Below are 5,744 nucleotides of genomic sequence, written 5' to 3' on the forward strand. Positions count from 1 at the left end.
CGATCCCACCTCTGTCTGTGGGAGGAGAGCTCTGGAAGCAGCCACTGCTCTGGGGCTATGCTGGGACTAGGGCTGGGACCATGCTCTTCTCTCACCATGGTCCGACAGACCTTTCCTACTGACCTTCTAAGTTGTCTTTGGTGTTCGTGAGTTGAGAAGTCTGGAAACTGCCACAGCTTCCCAGGCATGATTCAGTCCCTTGAGGCCAGCTACAGGTTCACTGAGGCCTGGTCTTTGCCGACCTTTCCAATCATCCATCCAGGTTGTCTTGGGCTAGAAAATTGTTTCACTTTGTCTTTTTGTGACTTTTGCTGCTCTAGAATTTGTTTAGAGCCATTTTTTTCAGGTATTTGGAGGGGTTTAGGGAACAGCCCAAGCAAGTCACTGCTTCACTTACTTCACCATCTTGGCTCCACTCCCTTTTTATGCTTCTCTCAGGTCTTAAATTTGAAGATCAGATTTTCTGTTCAGCTCTGGTCTTTTCATCAGGAAAGTTGGAAAGTCCCCTATTTCACTGAATGTCTATCTTTTGCCCTGGAAGATTATGCTAAGCTTTTTTTTTTTCTTTCAAAAATAACATTTATTTTTAAATAAACAAGAATTTAGAAGACAGTTTTACAAGAAACTATGAATAACATCTATTATTCAATTACATATTATCAGAATTGACTAAATTAATACCTCAGATAATTAATATGGCAGAAAATGAAAGTGACTGTTTTAGGCATAGTGTATATATTTGAGAAAAAAAAAACATTGGCACTGCTCTGCAAATAACCAATAAGATACAAAGTTTCTGGTCATTTAAAATCTGTATCTGTACCAAAAAGTACTGGAAGGGTACCTTTTACCCAAGATCATACAGTGAAATGTAATCAGTAGTGTGACACTATGAAGGAAAAATTACATATGTAAATCTTCCTTTTTAACATCATTCTGAATATGTTGGAAATCCTTTTCCATTTTACTCGTAATTAATGGCTCAGTGATAGTGTTGTTCTTGTTATGAATTTTGGTGCTCATAATGCTTTTTCTCCTACTCTAGACTCTTTTGTCTTGATTCATTTTCTCTGTGTGCTCACATATGGAAGATGCAATCAATCCAGAATCACTATTGTCAAGGTCATTTCTTTTTTTTTTTTGAGAAGCTTCCAGAACATCCTGTTTAATTTCGTTTACCCTAATAATAAAGAGATTGTTTTGCTGTAGACTGTTACTAGCTGCTTTTTTCAAATGATCACTGTTCTGATTGGTCTCTCTTCATGGTACTTAAATCTTCATCTCTATCATTGATTCTGAAATCTCCATGTTCATGAGTACCTCTGTACTCACTACTAAGTTTCATCAGTTTATTAAAATAACAGCATAAGTCCTCTATGGCATCCAAGGAGTGTATATTTCTTTTTTCAGTGACATATTTTTTAGCTATTAAGTTAAATTCCTGAGTCTGGGTCTGGCAAATTGTTGAAAAACTGCCTGATTCTGGTACATTGATTTCGTGATTAGGTAAATCAGATTTTAGTGTTTCACCACTGAGAATTCTTAGAGTAGGTAAGATTTTAAGTATGTATTGCCTCCAATTTCTTTCTTGGAGAAGCCTTTCCAATATGTGATAAGTCACATAGATTAAAACATGCATCAAACCTCTTGGTGACACTTGTAAGATCTGAAAGGCAGTTGTTGCTGACATCCAGTTTTTCCAGAGAAACAAATTGAAAGAGTGGCACAATTTCAGTCAAACTGTTTTAAGAGACAGAATCTGTAATAAAGGAAGCCAATATGAGGAGAATATTTCCAATGTTGAAATACTATTGTCATCCGAGTATGATTCTCTGAGCAAAATTTGATTCTCCAGAGATGGAAGCTCAGTTAGGTAATTTCACTGTAACTTCAAAATCTGAAGTAAACCAGAATCTTTAATGCCTTCAACTTTAGTAAGATTATTATAAGTGCAGTCCAGGTACATGGTAGCAGGAACACTGTAAGGATGTGTAGTGCACATTGACAGATTACACAATTAGTTGTGGAAGAGATTTCAAAGATTTTAATCCACCAATTCAAGTGATCGTGTTATTAGAAACTTTAGTATTTCAAAGATTACTACAACCATCCAGTCCATGAAAAGAAGTCAGTTCATTGTCATTCAGAAGAAGGATGCAGGGATTTTCTAAATCCTCACAATTGATAACCTGAATCTGGTTTTCTTATACATCAATATACTTCAATTTTTTTGCAGTTGTTTGGTCATTCCAGAATAGTTTATCCACAGTACATAGAGCAGGGAATCAAAGACTTGTGCATTTTGACAGCGTGCAAAGACTACACCCTAGGAAATCCTGAAATCTTACTGTTATAACCTGTTGTAAGGTAATCCATAGGCCACTTGAAGGTTTGCTACCACATTTAGGGAATGTAGCTTGCTGACTGAGCACTTCCTAGATCTGTTTCTTTTATCTACTTTCTTTATTTGGTTTTCCCCAAAGATTTCAAGCCAGGGTCTACAGGTCTTTTCCCACCTAGTCTCTTCTTCAACTAAAGCTGAAACTATTATCTTGCTTAGAGAATGAGTAGCCTGTTTTTTTTTTTTTTTTTAACTTTCTGCTTCATGTCCACAAAACTCCCTTGGTATTTCACTCATACCAGATGGAGCAGTTGTGGTTTCTTTAGACACTGATGGGCTTTTATCAGTCACCTGTGCAGTCATAAGATGTTAGTATAAAGATAACAGATTTTTTTTCTTGCATAAATTACTTTTCACATTTAGAACAATATCAGAGGTGTTAAGAATTATAGTTTCACCATCTGTCAGCATCTTTTTTTCTGACTTTCATCATTATCAATAGCTTATGGATCACTTTCTTTGTCTGGTGCCATCACACTTACACTGCTGATGGCATTTTCATTACTTTCTGCTTTTGGTAGTGAAACATGTGGTTTAATGAGGCTCTCCAGTGATCTTCTTTTTCACAATTTTCTCCATTCTTTTCCTCTTTTATTATTTCAGAAGCTGCTTCCTCCTGATTCTGTTTGTTTTTGTTCTGTTCAGGATTGTTTCTCACCCCCTCATGCTCTCTGGCTTCTTGGCATCCATTTCCCTTGTTTTCATCTACTGAACTTCCTTTTTCACTTTCCTGCTCTAATTCTAGGTAGTTTGTCACATTTTCTCTAAATTTGTTCTTTTACAATTTAATGAAATCTTTGGCTAGACTCTCATTTGGTTTCTTTTCATTTTGTAATTAATCCAGCTCTTTGTGTTTAACTAGATTTTTATTCTATTCTTTTAAAAATTCTGTCATGATTAGTTTTCTTGATATGTTTTCCCTGAATGATTCTTGCTTTAATTTTTGCATAGGTTTCCTGTTCAACTATGTTTATTTTTTTCAGTTCATTTTTTCTGGTGCCATTATGTGTTTGGGTTTTTTTTTCCCATTGATTTCTTCTTCCACTAGTGGATTTATGGCCATATCTTTTTTCTTTGTAAAAAATGTCACCGAAATATCTCTGGATATATTTTTTCTTTTTTTTTTTTAAATTTTCTTTTTTGACTAACGATTCCTTGGCGCGGTCTTCACTTTTTTATTTTCTTTTTTCCTCACCAGATTTCTCTTTTTTTTTTTAGTTCTTTTTTCATTACCACTCTGGATAGCTTCTCTCTCTCTCTCTCTCTCTCTCTCTCTCTCTCTCTCTCTCTCTCTCTCTCTCCATTAACTTTTGTTGTTCTTTTATAAATTTCAAAATTTTCTTCTTTTTTCATATTCCTCCTGCAGCTTCTCTTGTTCCTTTTTCTCTTTGACTTTTTATTTCTTCTTGTCTTTTTAGTCTCTCTTCCATTTTTCTTTCTTCATCCCTTTGTCACATTTTTCTACCATTTCTTTCTATTCTGTTTTTGTTTTTCTAGCATTTCTTTCTTCTTTCTGTTCTTAAGCTGTTATTTTATAATTGATCCACATTTTTAATAAGCTACAAATGTTCAATACCCAACCTGGATTTTTATGGCTGCATTATCCTGCAGATCTGCCAAACGTTATCTTTCTTTAGCCCTTAGGTCTTCCAAACCTCTTCTCTCCTCCTCCATTTGTAACTGTAGGATTCTGGTAAGCCCATCGTGTTCCTTTAAATTCTCTTCCCACAATCTGTGTTGTTGCTGCAGTTCAACATTTATCTTCTCTTCCTGCTTATAAATACTCTATTTTTTTCTTTTCCACTTCAAATTGCTTCATCCAGCAATGTTTCTTTTCTCCTCCCTCTTGCAACTGTTTTTCCATCACTATCCCTCTGAGTTCTAAACTTTTTGTTTTCCTGGTTCACCAGTACCTACTGCTTGCCCTCCCATGCCACAAAAAAGTGTAAACATCTTTCCTCAACTTCATAGTATCCAAAGCTTATTGTGTCAATATCACCTGAAGAAAGAGGCTCATCAACAGGTAACTTACAAAGATTAGGAAGTTGAGTGGAATTAGGAATTTTATCATAGGTTGAATTTATCTGTAATTCTTTATCTATTTCAAATAACATTTGAAATTTTCAGTCAGTTTCTTCTGAGTTCTGGAGAACAAGATTATCAGCATTTTAACTCTGATTCTTTACGACACTAATACAGTAAACAATTGATTCAGGCAAACCTTCTCCTGGATCACTCTCACTACCAGCTTCGGGAGGCATGTCCATCTCATCTTTTATCTCCAAAGATGAAACACTGATTTTATCCAATTCAACTTTTATTTCTTCTTCTAGCTCTGCTTCATTATCTTTATCATCCCACATTATACCAAGGCATCCCACTCCACTCTGAGGGAGCTAAGGCAATTTAAACCCCCAAGGGTTGGCCTTGCTCCATGGGGGACTCTGAAAACTTCCTCTCTGGGGCTGGGTTGGTCTTTCTTCCCCTCTCCACCTCTTCCTTGGCATACCAAAACCTCATCTGGATGCCCTTGGGGAACTGGACACCTTGAACCTTCAGCTACTGCTGATTATGCTCATTTTTGCTGGATATTTGATTCTTGGTTGTAATCCAACCTCCTTTGCCTTCCAGAATATCATATTCCAAGTCCTCCAGTCCTTTAATGTAGATAACTGTTAAGTCCTTTGTAATATTCACTGTGGCCCCTTGATATTTAAATTGTTTCTTTCTGGCTGCTTAAAATATTTTCTCCTTGACCTGATGGTTATGTAATTTGGCTACAATATTCCTTGGAGTTTTCATTTGGAGATCTCTTACAGGAGGTGACCGGTGTATTCTTTTAATGAGTGTTTTACCCTCTGGTACGTGAGGGCAGTTTTCCTTTATAATTTCTTGAAAGATGCTGTCCAGGCTCCTTGTTTTGATCATGGCTTTCAGGTAGGCCAGTACTTCTTCAGTTAGCTCTCCTGGCTCTATTTTCCAGATCAGTTGTTTTTCCAATGAGGTATTTTACATTTTCTGTTTTTTAGATTTTGTTGGACTGATTTGTGATGTCTCATAGAGCCATTAGCTTCCACTTGCCCAATTCTAATTTTTAAGGAATTATTTTCTTCAGTTAGCTTTTGTACTTCCTTTTGCATTTAGACAATTCTACTTTTAATGGAGTCATTTTCTTGAGTGGATTTTTTTTTCACATTTGGCCAATTCTATTTTATAAGGAGTTGTTTTCAGTTAATTTTTATGCTTTCTTTTCCAAGCTGTTGAGTCTTTTTCATAATTCTTATTTCTTTCTCCAGTTTTTCTTCTACCCTTCTTACTTGATTTTAAAAATCTTTTTTGAGTT

General features: G+C 35.8%; 1 pseudogene; it reads right to left on the minus strand.

Annotated features, from left to right (window-relative positions):
- Positions 1-903: 903 nt before the first annotated feature.
- On the minus strand, positions 904-4,764 carry LOC144455691 (leucine-rich repeat- and IQ domain-containing protein 1-like; annotated as a pseudogene).
- Positions 4,765-5,744: the final 980 nt, after the last annotated feature.

This window comes from Phascolarctos cinereus, unplaced genomic scaffold (genome assembly GCF_003287225.1).
Source record: "Phascolarctos cinereus isolate Bilbo 61053 unplaced genomic scaffold, phaCin_HiC Scaffold_2;HRSCAF=192, whole genome shotgun sequence".
NCBI lineage: Eukaryota > Metazoa > Chordata > Mammalia > Diprotodontia > Phascolarctidae > Phascolarctos > Phascolarctos cinereus.